The sequence below is a fragment of the Lissotriton vulgaris genome, unplaced genomic scaffold, assembly GCF_964263255.1.
Source record: "Lissotriton vulgaris unplaced genomic scaffold, aLisVul1.2 SCAFFOLD_313, whole genome shotgun sequence".
Classification (NCBI taxonomy): domain Eukaryota; kingdom Metazoa; phylum Chordata; class Amphibia; order Caudata; family Salamandridae; genus Lissotriton; species Lissotriton vulgaris.
The window spans coordinates 884,274-905,373 of record NW_028242526.1 but is presented as its reverse complement, the minus strand read 5'-3'; the positions used below and the strand labels follow the sequence as shown (position 1 = coordinate 905,373).

Sequence of the window (21,100 nt, the reverse complement as noted above, 5' to 3'; positions counted from 1 at the left end):
TTCTGGGGAGCAGCAAATAACTGCACCTAATTCTTTCAGTGTCTTAATGCCTAACACATTTTCTGGACATGACTTTGTAAGTAACAGATCAGTAGTTCGGGACAATGGACCTACTTCTAGAGTAACTGGTTTGGAAATCTCGTTAACTATTGGCTTTCCTGAAAATCCAAGGGAAATATTTCTAGAGCCTGAGAGCGGAGCCCCTGGAACCTCGTCGTGACTGATAGTAGTCCTACTTGCCCCTGTATCTATCAGAAACTTTCTGTCTTTCCCTAATACTTGACTGTGAACATAGGGACACTCTTGATCTACAGGTATCTCGATGAGAGGCAAGCCTACCTCCCTCTCTAGGCTGTTTCATGAATACTGCTGGTATTCTGGATACTCGGACTGTGCATACTGGTACATTTGCTGTGTAACATGCTGTGTTGCAGCAATAGGCTGCTGTGCTGTAACTGTCTGTTGTGCATTTAGGGGTGACTGAGAAGTCTCTGAAACTTGTTCTTGTCTAGGCGGACGTGGTCTTTCTTTAGTTTTACCGGTAGCTATGTTGTGTTTCAGAACTGCACACTCGTTTATAAAATGACCTGGCTGTTTACAATAATTGCAGGTCCCTTTAACAGGAACTGCAGGATGACTGGCTTGATTCATACCCCTCTTCTGACTGTCTTGAGGAACAGATTGTGCAACTAATACTTTCATTTTTGTGTCTTTCATACGTTTCCTTTCATGATCTTGCTCTTCTCTGATTCTATTCTGGTGGTACTGGAGCATCTGTAACATTTGGGACGGAGTATCAGCTTGCCATGTACTTTCGACTTTCAAAACTCGATTTTTAACTTGTGGACTTGAATTCTCGACTAGTTTAGTAACAAAAAGATGAGGGTATGACTCGCTACTCGTCTTGAGACCACTGTTGATACTGAAACATTTCTCAAACCTAGAATAAAAATCACTAGTATCTTAGTCTTGTTTCTGTTTACAGGCTGAGATTGCATCCCAGTCTTCCTTTTTCGTGGCTAGTAATCTTGGCAAAACTTGTAATAATAGTTCGGGCAATTCTTTACATTTGTCTCCTAGACCGGTACCTGGTACTCGTATATTATCTTCAGCTTCTAGAGCTGCCCAATCTATCTTTTTCTCTCCCACCTCCCATTCTTTTTCTTTGAGTTTTTCATATATGCCCGCAGGCAACAGAACCTTTAACATTTTAATTATATCTGGATACGTGTATTCTCCCATACGGAGCATGTCTTTTAATTCACGGTGGAACCCTGCTGGATCTTTATCGTGACAGGGAATTAACTTCTTCATCTCTAAGAGTTCCATCTTGGTAATCGGGGTGTAAACAAATACTCGTTGCATTTCACCACCCTGTGTCCTAACTGGGTGTACTTCTCGTAACGGATGCTGTCTGTCTATGTAAAATGGTTTACTTTCTGGAGGTGAGACATGAACAAAATGCGGGTTCAGGAATGTTCTATATTTGTGGCGCTGTTCTAGAATTATACTAATTAAATCGGTACCTAGACCTTTCCATCTGTACTGTAGTAACTCGTTCAGAACATCATGTAACGGACCTGGATCAGAATGCTGACCCTCATACAGAGTAATGAGGTGCTGGATCATATACATACCCACCAGTCGCTGCTCGGCTGGGGGCAGTTTCAGAAACATTTGTGCCACTATTTCGTCTGGAAAAGTGGTAGAATCAGTAGTCCATCGGACTGCTGATCGGACTAGTTCTTGTTCATGCATGGTACTAAGTTCACTATAACCGATTCGTGATTTCAGAATGTGATCGGTAGCTTGAAATACTTGCTCTAGATTCTCTTGTTCTGGTGCTGGAAGAGAGAAAACTTTCTTGTGTTCTAGACGTGAATGTCGGTCGGAAAGTCTAGTTCTACCTACATACGCTATTCTGGAAGGATTCTCGTCTTCTGCTTCCTCAGTATCAGAGTTACTTTCTTTCTCGCTTACTAGTGCTTCTTTGCGTTGTTCGTGTAACCTTATTATTTCTTTATGTATTTTCTTGTACATACTCTCTATACTACTGAGTGTCTTGTGTCTTCCCTCGGCTATATGATCACTCCATTTCGTCAGAGCTCTCATTTCGGTCGGATCTTTAGTCGGATAATCTTGTTCTCTTATTAAACAATTTATTAGAAACTTTAATAGCATGAGCTGAGTCTCAGCTTTCCTTAGAGACATGACTTCGCCAATACCCTGTACGGATGAAACAATATATTCTGTCTAGATCTTCTTTCATATTTGGTAGGGTGTCCAAATACTCGGTCACCCGTCTTACGCGTAATGAATATATAACCATACTATCATCACCTGGGACCGGATCATAACGGCATTCGGTAAGAGCTCGCCTGATATCTGCAACTGACTGATGTTTGGGCGTGCGCTGTAACGCACGTTCATGTAACTCGGCTAATATTACACGTTTGTGTGGCGGCGGGGTACCAGGAGGACCTCCCCCCGCGGCCCCTAAACTGGAATCGTCGACTGATACTCTTCGTGCTGGCAGAGTGACCGATGTAGCGGGTACTTGTAATGTGGGCTGGACCGGGGGTACCGTAACGGGTGCCCCGGTGGCTGGAGGAGCAGAAATTACATTATTTGCAGGAGCTGGCGGAACAGGATTTGCATATTCTGGGACTGTGTCGTCCAAATAGGACGAGAGAAAAATATCAGCTGCGGTCGGTTTGTGACGTAGCTTGGTCGGAATTAGTGGTGGCGGGAAACTACTGGATGCCTCCGGGGTTGCTTTTGGCAAGCCCTCGGCAAGAAGAGGGTACATACCCTTAATAAGGGCATTCCTCTGTCTGTCTGACTGTTCGACTTTAACTCGTTCACCTACTTCGATTAACTCCCTTTCCTGGGCTCTTTCTGTGGATTCTCTACTTAATTCTGTTTTTCTGATTTCTTTTTCTGTTCTTTTATGAGATTCTTTGCGCCATAACTCGATGGCATCTTTCTGTGACTGTCTGGCTTTCTTTTTCCATAATACTTCTTCTACTCGCATGATGCACTCGGCATCCCATGTGCCTGATACAGGCCATCTATACTTTTCTTCTAATTCCTTGGTATACTCGACCCATAGATCTAGATATAATATGGCACTTATGCCATGCTTGTGATACATAAAATGACCTGGACTGTCCCTAGGCGGGACAGGAACTGCTTCCTCGAGCAGACATTTTCTAGTTTTTAACTGACGTAACTTGGAGAACAGAGGCATGGCTGAACTAGAGTCTAGACACAATACAATACACAATGAACACGATGATTACTGAAAAACAACACATTCATACCACGACATAGAAAACACATTGAAGAACATTTAAAATAACAGTTCGGACAGAAACATTACCTGGAATACTGAGAACAGAAACACATGAATTTTCTCGAGAACAGAACTTACTAGAATTACTAGATGCACTGCTGAAACAGTACGAAACATACCGGTCTCATAAAGAGACACGTCAGGACCCGCATCCACTTAGGTGGACACTTCGTGTTGGATTTGCGTACCCAAACCCACGGACCAGAGACAAATTAATTGACCCTGTCTAGATACTACCCCAGCAACGGTACTCACCGGGCAGCAAGAACGGAAGGCCTCGGACTGGACTGCTACGACGACGGACTACGAACTTCGGACTTCAGTTACGGGTGGGCCTCCGGATACCTCGGACCTTGGACTCTCGGCATGGGCTCTGGTCGGGACTCGCCGCGTTCCTCCACCGCCTCGTCTGGATGCTGGACCGCAACCTCCGTCTCCTCCGTGGGCCTGAGGGATACTTGAAGCAGAAATATCTGCACGTGCACGGTATGGTTCCGTCACGGCTGCAGAGGATCAGGGGGCCTGCGTGGCTTCTCCGGCGCGTGGGGAAAGGGCAAGTCCCTATTCGGGCACCATTATGTGGTAAATAAATAATTAAATACCTGTACTATTTTTCGGAATAATTAATTAACAGATAGCTCAATAAATAAGAGTCAAGATTCGAGGTAGCTGGAGTTTGCAGGTTTTAATACAGCATAAAGGACAGCAACAGGACAACCTGCACGGGAATAGGATGGCAGGGCCCGGCAGCTGCCGGGGCAGGATCTGGGATGAGCATAAGGGAATAACTTTTAATAACAGTGCACAATATTTATAGTTAAACAATTGCATTACATTCAGTGTAGTAGGCGTAGCAGTGGGCGGGGTTTGTAGCAGTCGCGAAAGATAAGGCAGAAAGTAGGTGTAACAAGAGGCGTGTACATAGACATGTGATGTAAACGTAACAGAATATGTCATAAATGGGGCGGAAACATGGAGGGGGCTACCTAAGGAGCCGGGACCTCTGACCTAGTGGTGCGCGCAAGCTGGCAATGACGTGTTACTAGGAGGAACTGGGGGCTATGACTTCTGCGCTAGAAGTGGAGACGAAAGTCTGGAGAGTCAGAGCGACATGTACCTAAACACTATCTAGTATCTGATGTTTAGAGAACATGTTGATAGAATCCAAAAGTTATCAGGGCAAAGGCTAACAGACTCTAAGACTGGTGCATGCATTATTCTACATGTAGTGCGGGTGCAAGGAATATTAAATGAACATTAATACAGTATTTCTCTTACATGGAGACGTAAAGGCTAAACGATGACTGAAACTATTGATGCGATTCAGTAGCTTTAGGAATGCAGAGAAGGAGTGCTGGACTGATAACTAGAATCATAACATACTCTTGGCAGACTGGCAGGCAGAGCCAGGCCGAGCCGGGCACTGTGAGGCAGGAAGTAAGTGAAGGGTCAGGGATACAGGTGGGGGCTGCATCGCTCCTCGGAGAGGGTTCAGGAGACAGGAGCTGAATCTGGGTCCGGGCCCTTTTGAGGCCTAGAAACGGGGACTTTTACTGAATTAACGTGCACACTATGAAACGTGGCAACATAGCTTTACATAGACCTAATACTCGTAGCTTTCACGAGAACTGGAAACTGGCATACTAGAGATGGACACAACTGTAATTGCGTCTTTAATCGGTCATAAGGGAATACATATGCATATTGATCATGCACATATAACATAAGATGGGGAACACGTAGGGACACAGAACATGGCAAAATTTACTTTTCCACAGTAAGATACCATGGGACAGGATGTTACGTATTAGCCTCGACTTCCCCCTATGCCGGGCTCCCGAACCGGACCAAATTGGCGCACAGGGGGGGGAGATGGATGTGAAAATATTCTTAACTGCACATCCTACAAAATGAGCAATACTGGTGACGTTAAGGCTTGTGCACTCGCACCTGTTCATTGAAACTTATAGGGAAGGCACAACCGATGCGGGGTGAAATTATAAAGCAGTAACATGCCTTACGGGTTAGCACCGCACGGCTGATCCCATTGAAATCGTGTAGTGCCCTTCCTTATAAATAGCTTGTCAATTTCGTAACAGGGTTACATGGGAGCAAACCAGAATAGTTATTTCAGGCAACCAGAATACCTCATGAGTATCTGTGCAACACTTTCAGTTTGGGGCCCGGGCCTCTTGGTTTGTGCTTTTCTGCTAGGCTGACATGGCTACTTTACACACCTCATTTTCCGGGCTAGTGGCATCTTGAAAATTCCGATTAAGGGGAAGAGGCCTAACTATTTGAAACTAGAACTGAGGAACTGAGCTAGGGGGCTTGCTCCCAAGCCGCCCCTGAAAATGGCCGCACTGGACGCCCTTACCCTTATGCGCCGGACATCACACAATGATGTCCCTAAAAATGGCCGCACCCGGCCGCCATTACGCACGTGCACCGGAATAGTAGGAAACTGCCGAAGACCAGCACCATCCCCGCGCTTGCTCGTATATGCATGTACTTTATCAAACCACACTGCGGTATAGAAATCGCGTCGTTCCAGATGGGTGGGAGACTGACCCAAGTGTGCCAGCACCACAAACCTACAACCGATGTGCCGAGAAAGGCCCGAAAATAGCCGCCACCCCAACAATGAGATGACTGAATAATGGGCTCGGAGTGGAACACTAATGACGCAGAGTTAATATATTACCCGTCAGTGACGAGTATGTATGCTGGGATGACCACGTAATTTGAATATCTAACTGAATTAGCGCCGTGGTCAGAAGCGTTTCAAAAGAAACCACAGCAGGCACCGCCGAATTTCGGCGCCGATAGCCCGAGGCTAGTGCTAATGGGAATTACCTCATGCCTCTACCCCCTCCCTTCGAGCCAAGTCCGGGACAGCAGCAATAACAACAACATGCCGAAAATAACTCTGTATTCCCCGTGGCGGTTAGCAGCATGGAACCGGCGACACCCGCCTGTGATCGCCTCGTGCCAAGGTACCCGCGGGACTGCGCTCGGCACAATACCACCACCACCCGTGCTCCCGCCGAACCCCAGACAACTTGCCCCCAAAGTTAAGGAGGCCGTGACCCATATGCACAACACTCACTGCCCCCAGAAGGGCGAAACAGCCCGACGCACCCGCTGCCCGACCTAGCATGCGCTTGATTCTGCTGAGCCGCAACGGGTCAACGCCCCAGGCAGCCAAGGCCTCAAAGCCCACTCTCTCAACGCCGCTGGGCCGCTAATCTGGGGAGCGAGGCTGCCCTCCCCCCAAGGGGGCCACGGCAGGATATAGGAGCAACGGGACCCAGCAGACTCCTCGGACACATACCGCACAAGCAAATGACCCCTGCTGCCATCATCCAAAACACACCTTCCCGTTACTCGCGCACAAACCAGACACAATGTTACTAGCGTATCTCACGACAAACGACGCAGGGCAAGTCACCCGCCGAGACGGTGCACCATACGATCTGATCGTGTAGCAGGGGGAACCCCAGCAAGAAATGTTTAAAGGCCCCCCGCCCGGCAACGAGTCGGAAACATGATCCCGTAAGACCAAATGGCCGCCAGGAGGTGATTGGGGGCGGTCGGCCATTAACCTCCAGGCCAAGGCCCTATTTCGACTCAGCCACAGGTCCGGACAGATGATGCCACCCCACGCCGCATACCTGCCGATGAATGCGCGGGGAGCCACAATAAAAGGCCTGTGTTCGCATTTGAGCAATGGTAGGGGACGTGCCACGCTCAACTTGTGACCATGCGCCCCTGGGCAATGCCCTAACGTGATAGAAAACAAATGAAATGAAGAGCTGTGACACACAGTGAGCAGTAACGAACAAATTCAAACCGGGCTGAAGATTGGATCCCTGTCGCACTCCAGACCAATTTCACACTGATTGAAGCACAAAAACATTGAGAAACATGCACGCTATATCATCAGCGCCCGGCAGAGCCAGGGGAATTCGTATTTCAAAACCAGCATGTACACAACAAGTTCCTGAGCAGGGGAACGAACCTTCTATACCAAATGCTGCAGCCTGCACGTGAAATAAAATTAGTTCTAAACACCACGCTAGCAAGCGTTGAAACTGCAGAACGATTCCATGCTATTAAGGGGGGGCGTTCTAAGACAGGCCTGCCTGAAAGGGTCCTGGCCGAAAATTACAACAGCTAACGCCTGCGCACGTGTTACCCATCTGCTCCCCCTTCTTATTTCTTAACGCGCTGTGCCTGACCATAAATAAAAACGGACTCGCAGCCTTGCAATAGTTATATGTATCCGATCCTCATCATACTCTTTGCATACCGTGTACAGAGGTAGGGGAGGAGGACAGCGCCTCGATTGCCCCACAGAAACGCGAGACGATGGAGTAATAGTACCCCAGGTGGGAGACGTAATGAAGGCACCGAGAAACAACCAACTGCTCCGTAGGAACACGCACTCACGAGCTAAGGTAAGCGCCTCGCATGCCACGCAGAAAACGAGACGCTGGAGTAATAGTACCCCTGGAGGGAGACAACAAACAACTGCTCCGATGGGACACTAACTCCCGAGCACAACATGACTAAGGGCAAGGACTGCTTAAAAGTCCCATGAATTAAACAAAGTGTTACCCAACGAGGAGGGGGTGGGGGGGCCGCCGGGGCCGCACCAGTGACCCCACATGCCCCCGAACAAGACAATTGCCTAAACGCATCTCCGTGGGAACGCGGCCCACCCAAGTCCTCCCCACTCACCACAGGCAACACGAACCGTCGAACGCCGGGAAACACGTCGCAAGACCGGACCTCTGGACGGCGACCAGAGGCGAGACAAAAGAGTGTCCCAACGTGGAACTGCGACGTCCGGGGCGGCAAAGAGGCCTCCCCAACGGGGCAGGGGTCTGAAGTACTCCAGACGGCCCCTCCCAGCCGCCCCGGACGTGCATCACTTACCAGTCTCCACCAACCAGGGGAGACTGCCTCGGGTGAGGAAACTAGTGCGTCATGCGGGGGCGGGACAGCCCTCCGTGACTAGGAGCCCGCCCTCCTAATGGCCACTGCGTGGCCTCGGGCAGGCGTATTCTACCAATAAATCTGTTTACTTCCTTTAAGGTAAACCTTGGAAAGCGACGTTGGCTAAATCTGAATTCGTATTATATTGGTTTCTTTGGTGTGCTGTGCTCCTCACTGCTCCACTCCAGGGCAGCAGTGACGTGGGGTTGGTTTTGATGTAGCGCCACGTCTACTGATGTAGCGCCAACCCTGCTGGATCTGCGCACTCCGATGGCGTGTGGAGTGAGGCTTCCCGCTCCCTGCCTCCCATCAAGTCCTTGGGGCTTCGGCGGAGCGGGCAAGGCCCTTGGGGAACCAGCAGCTCCCCGAATCCCACGGCAGCGCCCCGAGGCAGCCGCAAATGATGCCCCAGAACAGTGCAACCTGAAGCCATCGCCTCAAGGCACCTTGCGAGGTCTGATGAGCAGCATGGTGCCTGCCTCACCCTGGTTACAAGATAGCAATGCTCAAGCTCAGCCCGCAGGGTAATAATGTCCTTAACAGACTCTATAATAATACAAGGAGTCACTTGTCCGCGTGTGACGTAGTATTGCAGCCAATGCACTTCCGGCGCAGCCTAAGGCATCATCACAGCAAAAGCAGATGTCAGCAAAGCTGCAGCCACGTGGGGGTTCAGCATTGTTTTGAAGGGAAAGCTCAGCCTGTGCTTGAATAATGGCTCGAACCAATAACATTGCAAGAATGAGCCCCGTCAGCTGACAGTATCACAGCAATGCTGCGACAGCAATGACGTCAATGCTACTGGGCACTGAGCGTTTCCAGGACTGGAAACTCAAGTTGTGAAAACGAGGTAACCCGGCGTGTACCCCCCCGTGGTGGCATGTGCAGAGAGGACAAGGTTTGAATGGGCCTTTAGAGTACTGACGAGTGTGGCCCGGGGCAGTGTGAGTGGTTGGCAATCCAAGCATTTGGTCGCATTATTAAAGATTGAGCTATTGGCATTGCTAAATAATGCAACACCATAGCTGAATCTTTAATAACGCGAGAGCGGGTATGAGAGCGCTTTACATGTCACCACTCATTCCACCTCAGCACTCATTCCCTTTGGGGGGCTCGGGGAGGTGAGGTGATTTGCCCAGAATCACAGGATGTGTGAGCGACACTCCCGGGAGCGGTGTGAGCGGTTACTCTGCAGGTATTTAAAGGCCCGAGCCGAGCGCAGCTGACCCTGGTTGAGGCTCCGCGCTGGATTCCTTGTTCGCGTGTGGACCCAGACCATGCGCCTGCTCGGACCCTGCTCCTGGTGCTCCTGGTGCTCCTGCTCCTGCTGCTCCCGGTGCTCCTGCTGCTCCCGGTGCTCCTGCTGCTCCCTGTGCTCCTGCTCCCGGTGCTCCTGCTGCTCCTGGTGCTCCTGCTGCTCCTGCTGCTCCCTGTGCTCCTGCTGCTCCCGGTGCTCCCGCTGTGCCTGTGCTCCCGCTGCTCCCGGTGCTCCCGCTGTGCCTGTGCTCCCGCTGCTCCCGCTCCCGGTGCTCCCGCTGTGCCTGTGCTCCCGCTGCTCCCGGTGCTCCTGCTCCTGCTCCCGGTGCTCCCGCTGCTCCCGGTGCTCCCGGTGCTCCTGCTGCTCCCGGTGCTCCTGGTGCTCCTGCTCCCGGTGCTCCTGCTCCTGCTCCCGGTGCTCCCGGTGCTCCTGGTGCTCCTGCTCCCGGTGCTCCTGCTGTGCCTGCTCCTGCTGTGCCTGCTGCTCCGCCTCTGAGCCCCAGATGGCCGCAGCCGACCCCTGGCCCGTGCGCCTGCCGGCGGCTGCTCCTCCGTGTCACCGAGGAGGTGCCCCTGACCCCGGGGGCCCAGGAGCTGCTGCGCCTCAACGCCCAGGAGCTGCTGCGGGCCGTCCGCCGCCTGCCCGCCCCCCGCCAGCCCCAGCAGGTGGCCCCGCTGCTGGAGGAGGCCTGTGGCCTCGGGCTGCTGCCCCCCGCCGCCCAGCAGGCCCTGGCACAGAGCCTGCTCCAGCACCCGGACCTGCCCCACTGCCAGCGGGTGCTGTGGGCCGCGCACCGGGCGGCGGAGAGGGAGCGGCGGCTGCTGGCCCTGGCCGGCCCGGGGTCCCTCCGGAACACCTTATACCTGCACCTGGAGGACCTGCTGTGCGGCCTCTACGTGCCCCAGCTCAGCCTGCAGGGGGCCTACACGGCCACCATGACTGACGCCGCCGGAGCCTCCACCCAGCACCGCGTGGACCTGGCCTTCGGGGAGCGCAGGAGCCGGGTGGGCCTCTACCTGGCCTGCCTGCTGGACCCCCCGGACGCGCAGGCCCTGGCGGCCGGCCGGGCCCCCCTGAAGGCCATCATAGGGGCCACTCAAGCCACCGCCCCCGGAGGGGTCACCACACCGGAGGGCGGCCGGGACTGCCTGCTGCTGGTGGTCTCCACTGCTGAGCCCCCCCAGCCGCTGCGGACGCTGCTGGCGCGCCATAGAAGCGGGGGCTCCAGCAGGGAGCTTTATGAAGAGGATTGGAGGCTGCCCCCCCGGGAGGTGCGGGCCTCTCTCGTGGCCGTCATGCCACCCTGGCGATGACGCTTTGAACTGTATATATTGTATATATGTCAATAAATCCGTGTTGAGTGCACCTCGAGTCCGTGGCCGGTCCTTTGTCGCAGCTCTGCCCGTGGAGCTGCCGAGAGTGTTGCAAAGCTGGAGGGGAGGGCCGTCCCTGCTCTGCCAGTGTGGGCGCTGCCATGAGAGGACAGCCTGGGCTGGAGGGCAGGGCCGTCCCTGCTCTGCCAGTGGGCGCTGCCATGAGAGGACAGCCTGGGCTGGAGGGAAGGGCCGTCCCTGCTCTGCCAGTGTGGGCGCTGCCATGAGAGGACAGCCTGGGCTGGAGGGAAGGGCCGTCCCTGCTCTGCCAGTGGGCGCTGCCATGAGAGCACAGCCTGGGCTGGAGGGAAGGGCCGTCCCTGCTCTGCCAGTGTGGGCTCTGCCATGAGAGTACAGCCTGGGCTGGAGGGAAGGGCCGTCCCTGCTCTGCCAGTGGGCGCTGCCATGAGAGCACAGCCTGGGCTGGAGGGAAGGGCCGTCCCTGCTCTGCCAGTGGGCGCTGCCATGAGAGGGCAGCCTGGGCTGGAGGGAAGGGCCGTCCCTGCTCTGCCAGTGTGGGCGCTGCCATGAGAGGACAGCCTGGGCTGGAGGGAAGGGCCGTCCCTGCTCTGCCAGTGTGGGCGCTGCCATGAGAGGACAGCCTGGGCTGGAGGGAAGGGCCGTCCCTGCTCTGCCAGTGTGGGCGCTGCCATGAGAGCACAGCCTGGGCTGGAGGGAAGGGCCGTCCCTGCTCTGCTAGTGGGCGCTGCCATGAGAGGGCAGCCTGGGCTGGAGGGCAGGGCCGTCCCTGCTCTGCCAGTGGGCGCTGCCATGAGAGGACAGCCTGGGCTGGAGGGAAGGGCCGTCCCTGCTCTGCCAGTGTGGGCGCTGCCATGAGAGGACAGCCTGGGCTGGAGGGAAGGGCCGTCTCTGCTCTGCCAGTGGGCGCTGCCATGAGAGCACAGCCTGGGCTGGAGGGAAGGGCCGTCCCTGCTCTGCCAGTGTGGGCGCTGCCATGAGAGCACAGCCTGGGCTGGAGGGAAGGGCCGTCCCTGCTCTGCCAGTGTGGGCGCTGCCATGAGAGGACAGCCTGGGCTGGAGGGAAAGGTCGTCCCTGGCTCTGCCAGCGTGGGCGCTGCCATGAGAGGACAGCCTGGGCTGGAGGGAAGGGCCGTCCCTGCTCTGCCAGTGTGGGCGCTGCCATGAGAGCACAGCCTGGGCTGGAGGAAAGGGCCGTCCCTGCTCTGCCAGTGTGGGCGCTGCCGTGAGAGGACAGCCTGGGCTGGAGGGAAGGGCCGTCCCTGCTCTGCCAGTGTGGGCACTGCCGTGAGAGCACAGCCTGGGCTGGAGGGAAGGGCCGTCCCTGCTCTGCCAGTGTGGGCGCTGCCATGAGAGGACAGCCTGGGCTGGAGGGAAGGGCCGTCCCTGCTCTGCCAGTGTGGGCGCTGCCGTGAGAGCACAGCCTGGGCTGGAGGGAAGGGCAGTCCCTGCTCTGCCAGTGTGGGCGCTGCCATGAGAGGACAGCCTGGGCTGGAGGGGAAGGGCCGTCCCTGCTCTGCCAGTGTGGGCGCTGCCATGAGAGGACAGCCTGGGCTGGAGGGAAGGGCCGTCCCTGCTCTGCCAGTGTGGGCGCTGCCATGAGAGCACAGCCTGGGCTGGAGGGAAGGGCCGTCCCTGCTCTGCCAGTGTGGGCGCTGCCATGAGAGGACAGCCTGGGCTGGAGGGGAAGGGCCGTCCCTGCTCTGCCAGTGTGGGCGCTGCCATGAGAGCACAGCCTGGGCTGGAGGGAAGGGCCATCCCTGCTCTGCCAGTGGGCGCTGCCATGAGAGCACAGCCTGGGCTGGAGGGCAGGGCCGTCCCTGCTCTGCCAGTGTGGGCGCTGCCATGAGAGGACAGCCTGGGCTGGAGGGAAGGGCCGTCCCTGCTCTGCCAGTGTGGGCGCTGCCATGAGAGCACAGCCTGGGCTGGAGGAAAGGGCCGTCCCTGCTCTGCCAGTGTGGGCGCTGCCATGAGAGCACAGCCTGGGCTGGAGGGAAGGGCCGTCCCTGCTCTGCCAGTGTGGGCGCTGCCATGAGAGCACAGCCTGGGCTGGAGGGAAGGGCCGTCCCTGCTCTGCCAGTGTGGGCGCTGCCATGAGAGGACACCCTGGGCTGGAGGGAAGGGCCGTCCCTGCTCTGCCAGTGTGGGCGCTGCCATGAGAGTACAGCCTGGGCTGGAGGGAAGGGCCGTCCCTGCTCTGCCAGTGGGCGCTGCCATGAGAGGACAGCCTGGGCTGGAGGGAAGGGCCGTCCCTGCTCTGCCAGTGGGCGCTGCCATGAGAGGACAGCCTGGGCTGGAGGGAAGGGCCGTCCCTGCTCTGCCAGTGTGGGCACTGCCATGAGAGCACAGCCTGGGCTGGAGGGAAGGGCCGTCCCCTGCTCTGCCAGTGTGGGCGCTGCCATGAGAGGACACCCTGGGCTGGATGGAAGGGCCGTCCCTGCTCTGCCAGTGTGGGCGCTGCCATGAGAGCACAGCCTGGGCTGGAGGGAAGGGCCGTCCCTGCTCTGCCAGTGGGCGCTGCCATGAGAGTACAGCCTGTGCTGGAGGGAAGGGCCGTCCCTGCTCTGCCAGTGTGGGCGCTGCCATGAGAGCACAGCCTGGGCTGGAGGGAAGGGCCGTCCCGGCTCTGCCAGTGTGGGCGCTGCCATGAGAGTACAGCCTGGGCTGGAGGGAAGGGCCGTCCTTGCTCTGCCAGTGTGGGCGCTGCCATGAGAGCACAGCCTGGGCTGGAGGAAAGGGCCGTCCCTGCTCTGCCAGTGTGGGCGCTGCCATGAGAGCACAGCCTGGGCTGGAGGGAAGGGCCGTCCCTACTCTGCCAGTGTGGGCGCTGCCGAGAGTGTTGCAAAGCAGGAGGGAAGGGCCTTCCCTGCTCTGCCAGTGTGGGCGTTGCCATGAGAGTACAGCCTGGGCTGGAGGGAAGGGCCGTCCCTGCTCTGCCAGTGGGCGCTGCCATGAGAGGACAGCCTGGGCTGGAGGGAAGGGCCGTCTCTGCTCTGCCAGTGTGGGCACTGCCATGAGAGCACAGCCTGGGCTGGAGGGAAGGGCCGTCCCCTGCTCTGCCAGTGTGGGCGCTGCCATGAGAGGACACCCTGGGCTGGAGGGAAGGGCCGTCCCTGCTCTGCCAGTGTGGGCGCTGCCATGAGAGGACAGCCTGGGCTGGGGGGAAGGGCCGTCCCTGCTCTGCCAGTGGGCGCTGCCATGAGAGTACAGCCTGGGCTGGAGGGAAGGGCCGTCCCTGCTCTGCCAGTGTGGGCGCTGCCATGAGAGCACAGCCTGGGCTGGAGGGAAGGGCCGTCCCTGCTCTGCCAGTGTGGGCGCTGCCATGAGAGGACACCCTGGGCTGGAGGGAAGGGCCGTCCCTGCTCTGCCAGTGTGGGCGCTGCCATGAGAGGACACCCTGGGCTGGAGGGAAGGGCCGTCCCTGCTCTGCCAGTGTGGGCGCTGCCATGAGAGGGCAGCCTGGGCTGGAGGGAAGGGCCGTCCCTGCTCTGCCAGTGTGGGCGCTGCCATGAGAGTACAGCCTGGGCTGGAGGGAAGGGTCATCCCTGCTCTGCCAGTGTGGGCGCTGCCATGAGAGTACAGCCTGGGCTGGAGGGAAGGGCCGTCCCTGCTCTGCCAGTGTGGGCGCTGCCATGAGAGGGCAGCCTGGGCTGGAGGGAAGGGCCGTCCCTGCTCTGCCAGTGTGGGCGCTGCCATGAGAGTACAGCCTGGGCTGGAGGGAAGGGTCATCCCTGCTCTGCCAGTGTGGGCGCTGCCATGAGAGTACAGCCTGGGCTGGAGGGAAGGGCCGTCCCTGCTCTGCCAGTGTGGGCGCTGCCATGAGAGCACAGCCTGTGTCCTGGCGTGGTCCACGCACCCTGCCTCAGTGGCTAGAGATGGGGGGCGCTCGCATGTGTCCTGGCGTGGTCCACGCACCCTGCCTCAGTAGCTAGAGACGGGGGGCGCTCGCATGTGTCCTGGCGTGGTCCACGCACCCGGCCTCAGGAGATAGAGACGGGGGGCGCTCACGTGTCCTGGCGTGGTCCACGCACCCTGCCTCGGTGGCTAGAGACGGGGGGCGCTCGCATGTGTCCTGGCGTGGTCCACGCACCCTGCCTCGGTGGCTAGAGACGGGGGGCGCTCGCATGTGTCCTGGCGTGGTCCACGCACCCTGCCTCGGTGACTAGAGACGGGGAGCGCTCACGTGTCCTGGCGTGGTCCACGCACCCTGCCTCGGTGGCTAGAGACGGGGGGCGCTCACGTGTCCTGGCGTGGTCCACGCACCCTGCCTCGGTGGCTAGAGACGGGGAGCGCTCGCATGTGTCCTGGCGTGGTCCACGCACCCTGCCTCGGTGGCTAGAGACGGGGGGTGCTCGCATGTGTCCTGGCGTGGTCCACACACCCTGCCTCGGTGGCTAGAGACGGGGGGCGCTCGCATGTGTCCTGGCGTGGTCCACGCACCCTGCCTCGGTGACTAGAGACGGGGAGCGCTCACGTGTCCTGGCGTGGTCCACGCACCCTGCCTCAGTGGCTAGAGACGGGGGGCGCTCACGTGTCCTGGCGTGGTCCACGCACCCCGCCTCGGTGGCTAGAGACGGGGAGTGCTCACGTGTCCTGGCGTGGTCCACACACCCTGCCTCAGGAGCTAGAGACGGGGGGCGCTCGCATGTGTCCTGGCGTGGTCCACGCACCCTGCCTCAGTGGCTAGAGACGGGGGGCGCTCGCATGTGTCCTGGCGTGGTCCACGCACTCTGCCTCGGTGGCTAGAGACGGGGGCACTCGCATGTGTCCTGGCGTGGTCCACGCACCCTGCCCCGGTGGCTAGAGACGGGGGGTGCTCGCATGTGTCCTGGCGTGGTCCACGCACTCTGCCTCGGTGGCTAGAGACGGGGGGGCGCTCGCATGTGTCCTGGCGTGGTCCACGCACCCTGCCCCGGTGGCTAGAGACGGGGGGCGCTCGCATGTGTCCTGGCGTGGTCCACACACCCTGCCTCAGTAGCTAGAGACGGGGGGTGCTCGCATGTGTCCTGGCGTGGTCCACGCACCCTGCCTCGGTGGCTAGAGATGGGGGGCGCTCGCATGTGTCCTGGCGTGGTCCACGCACCCCGCCTCGGTGGCTAGAGACGGGGCGCTCGCATGTGTCCTGGCGTGGTCCACGCACCCTGCCTCGGTGACTAGAGACGGGGAGCGCTCACATGTGTCCTGCCCTGCAGCCACCTCCACGCCAGAGTGCCTTCAGGACCTTTCTGTGGGAGGGTTCTTTCCCTCGTCCCCCGCGAGTGACCTTTCGCGCTCCGGTGTTACTCCCAGGCCCCCACCCCTCCCACCTCTCTCCAGGCCTCTTATCTGATTACCCTCTCTCCATATCTGTTCTGCAGCTAAATCCTCTTCTCTGCAGGTCGCATCCCTCTCGCAGTGCACTGTCAACCTTTCGCCTGGAAATCCTAACCTTCAGCGTTAAAGCATTCCTGTTTCTTGTTCCTTTGGTTAAAGCACTCCATGAGACTGCATGTGATCTCCCTCGTGTGCTTTTATTCCTCCTCACTCTCAGTCCATGTTGTCTCTTCACCCCGCCCACTTCTGCCACCAGCTCAACCATTATTAGGTCTCGCCTAGTTATTGCGTAAGCAATCGCTATGCGAGAGATTTAGAAGGGGAACAGGAAAATGCTGCCAAAGACCTTTGCAATGCGGTTTATGGCCAGTGCATGTGAGGCATTCACGCGCGAAGCTGGCATCTGGCATCGCACTTGAAAGCAGCAGACTGCTTTCACCAGCGTGCTCGGCCTCACTTCCTGCTCCCCCTTTTACAGCAATTAACTTTCGTTATCGCTCGCACCCCATATGCTCGTTCCTCCCACCCTCCCTTTAATGTCCGCTTTTCTTGTTGTTTGGATGTCTAGTATGCTTTTACTGCTCTTTGTCCCACTCACTTCACCCACGACACTATTGTCCCTCCTCCCTTCAAACCCATCCCACTGTGCTGTCCTACCCTCACAATCATATGTTTTTCCCCACTTTTTTATTTGGAAGGTCTAACAGCTGCCATTTAGCTCCACTACATCAATAACACTATTGCCGAAGTACGTGACGTCTGCCATCTAAGACCAATCAGTTAAAAGAAAATGGTATATGGTGCCTGTCATGTCAAGATTAGCAGCAGCTGCATCATCTCACCTTTGTTTTTTGCCGATGCAATGCAGCGTTGCTGTAAAGCATTTTGCTGATTAAAAGCATCTGCAACAATCGTTAGCAAAGTCAGTGGATGCCAAAGGCAAGCCCTATTGGGCTTACCAACGCTTTTTTATTGTTAGTTGCCTAAAGGCTGCTTCTGCATAGTGGTATGTTCTTTCAGATAACCGCACGCCCCCACCTTTTGATGGCCGCACTGCCCCCCAATGCTTGCTGTTACAACCTACGCCCATGTGTACTGCACTCAAGAACAAACTGAACCTACAGCAGAGAGCTCTCTCAAAGTTTGCATCCGCAGCTATGGGGCTCTTTTCAGAAGAGCTGATGTGAGATGGTCACAAGTGCCAGAATTGACCAGTGCATAGCTCTAACAGGTGGGTCCTTCCCTGCTAGGTCTTGGCCAGGATCTTCTTTACTGACTTCACACTCCATCCAGAAGGTCAGGACTGGCAGAGCCCTCTGTGACGTTTGACTCTTAATACTGAAATTAACCAGGTCAGCAAGCAGAGGTGCCCCTGACCAGAGTTCCTACTCTGTGGGTACTCTACCGCCCTCAGTCTACCTCCCTCACTCTACGGCCCTCAGTCTACCGCCCTCACTCTACCACTCTACCGCCCTCCTTCCTTAACTCCCTGTTCTCTTCTCCTGTGCTGATCTGCTGCTCTATTCCACCCCACCTCCTTCTCTAACTCCCTGTTCTCTTCTGCTGTTATGCTGCTCTCTTACACATGCATAAACCCACATACAACCACACACATACAATCTCACACATGCATACAACCACACACCCACAACCACACACCCACTCTGTCTATCGCCCTCACTCTACCTATCTGTCTATCGCCCTCACTCAACCGCCCTCACTCTACCATCATGTCTAATTTACTCTTTTTTTTTTCTGCACACTCGTGTCCTCTTATTTGTTCTCTCTAGCAACACCCTCATCACACTCTCCTAACGTCTTCCTTCTCCCGCATGTGACCCTACCTGCACCCTCTCGGATCCATCTTCATTCTTTTCTGCTTTTCCCTGTTTCCGCCACAGACTCCACTCCTTTGTGTCTCTTTCCTACTTAACTTTTCCTCCTTTATCCTTTCTCCTTTAATCCCATTTCCACCTTCTCACAACCCCTTCGAGCACTGTTATCCTAACATTTGTGTTTCTCTCTCTCTTATGATTCTGCTCTGCCACCAATTATTTCGGACCTACACCCTCACTCACCCTCACTCACCCTCACTCACCCTCACTCACCCTCACTCACCCTCACTCACCTTCACTCACTCACCCTCACTCACCCTCACTCACTCACCCTCACTCACCCTCACTCACTCACACACCCTCACTCACTCACTCACCCTCACTCACTCACCCTCACTCACTCACTCACCCTCACTCACTCACCCTCACTCACTCACCCTCATTTACTCACCCTCACTCACCCTCACTCACCCTCACTCCACTCGCCTTCACACACCCCCTCGCCTTCACACTCCCCCTCGCCTTCACACACCCCCTCACCCTCACACACCCCCTCACCCTCACACACCCCCTCACCCTCACACACCCCCTCACCTACACCCACCCTCACGCCCTAACCCTCACCCACCCTCATGCCCTAACCCTCTCCCCCTCATACCCCCACATCCATACACCCTCTCGCCCCCTTACCCTCTCGCCCCTAACCATCTCGCCCCCTCACACACACACACACCCTCACCCTCTCACCCCTAACCCTCTCGCCCCTCACACCCACCCTCATCCCCCTACTTACCCTCACCCCCTCTCAGCCCTTACCCTCACCCCCCACTTACCCCCGCGCACACCCTCACCCCCCGCGCACACCCTCAACCCCCGCGCTCACCCCCCCGGCTCACCCTCACCCCCCCCCGCACCCTCTCGCTAGAATAGCAAAGGTCTTCCCCAAAGAGACAGCAATGCATTGTTGTGCATATGAAAACTCTAGGAACTGTGTTCCTGAGTATAATGTGGAGGCCGGGTCAGACATTTGACTACAAAGAGCTTGCTCAACAGTTTCGGCAGAACCAGAATAAAACCAGACCATTTCTACCCTACAACTTCACTTGGCCCCCACTGCACTTCAGCAACCTCAGCAAGGCACACGGACTTTCTATCTACAGATTCCCAGGGCTAGCCCGACTGCGCTTCAGCACCCTCAGCGAGGCACACACACTTCTATGTACACATTCCCAGGGCTAGTCCAACTGCACTACAGCAACCTCAGCGAGGCACACAGACTTGCTATCTACACATCCTCAGGGCTAGCCCCACTGCTCTTCAGCACCCTCAGCGAGGCACACACACTTTCTATCTACACATTCCCAGGGCTAGCCCCAGTGCGCTTCAGCAACCTCAGCAAGGCACACACTCTTTCAATCTACAGATTCCCAGGGCTAGCCCCACTGCGCTTCAGCACCCTCTGCGAGGCACACACTCTTTCTATCTACACATTCCCAGGGCTAGCCCCACTGCGCTTCAGCACCCTCGGCGAGACACACACTCTTTCTATCTACACATTTCCAGGGCAAGCCCCACTGCTCTTCAGCAACCTCGGCGAGGCACACACTCTTTCTATCTACACATTCCCAGGGCTAGCCCCTCTGCTCTTCAGCACCCTCAGCGAGGCACACACACTTTTTATTTACACATTCCCAGGGCTAGCCCCAGTGCGCTTCAGCAACCTCAGCAAGGCACACACTCTTTCTATCTACACATTCCCAGGTCTAGCACCACTGCTCTTCAGCAACCTCAGCGAGGCATACACTCTTTCTATCTACACATTGCCAGGGCTAGCCCCACTGAGCTTCAGGAACATCGGCGAGGCACACACACTTTCTATCTACACATTCCCAGGGCTAGCCCCACTGCGCTTCAGCACCCTCAGCGAGGCGCACACACACTTTCTATCTACACATTGCCAGGGCTAGCCCCACTGCTCTTCAGCACCCTCAGCGAGGCACACACTCTTTCAATCTACAGATTCCCAGGGCTAGCCCCACTACGCTTCAACACCCTCGGCGAGGCACACACACTTCTATGTACACATTCCCAGGGCTAGCACCACTGCGCTTCAGCACCCTCGGCGAGGCACACACACTTCTATGTACACATTCCCAGGGCTAGCCCCACTGCCCTTCAGCACCCTCAGCAAGGCACACACTCTTTCGATCTAAAGATTCCCAGGGCTAGCCCCACTGCGCTTCAGCACCCTCAGCGAGGCGCACACACACTTTCTATCTACACATTGCCAGGGCTAGCCCCACTGCTCTTCAGCACCCTCAGCGAGGCACACACTCTTTCTATCTACAGATTCCCAGGGCTAGCCCCACTACGCTTCAACACCCTCGGCGAGGCACACACACTTCTATCTACACATTCCCAGGGCTAGCACCAATGCGCTTCAGCACCCTTGGCGAGGCACACACTCTTTCTATCTACACATTGCCAGGGCTAGCCCCACTGCTCTTCAGCAACCTCAGCGAGGCACACACACTTCTATGTACACATTCCCAGGGCTAGCACCACTGCGCTTCAGCACCCTCGGCGAGGCACACACTCTTTCTATCTACACATTGCCAGGGCTAGCCCCACTGTGCTTCAGCAACCTCGGCGAGGCGCACACTCTTTCTATCTACACATTGCCAGGGCTAGCCCCACTGCGCTTCAGCACCCTCAGCGAGGCACACACTCTTTCTATCTACTCATTTACAGGGCTAGCCCCACTGCTCTTCAGCACCCTCACCGAGGCACACACACTTTCTATCTACACATTCCCAGGGCTAGCCTCACTGCTCTTCAGCAACCTCGGCGAGGCGCACACTCTTTCTATTTACACATTTCCAGGGCTAGCCCCACTGCCCTTCAGCACCCTCAGCAAGGCACACACTCTTTCTATTTACACATTCCCAGGGCTAGCCCCACTGCCCTTCAGCACCCTCCACAAGGC

At 56.6% G+C, this 21,100-nt stretch overlaps 1 pseudogene; it reads right to left on the bottom strand.

Moving 5' to 3' along the window:
- Positions 1–357: 357 nt before the first annotated feature.
- On the bottom strand, positions 358–3,034 carry LOC147668931 (uncharacterized; annotated as a pseudogene).
- Positions 3,035–21,100: the final 18,066 nt, after the last annotated feature.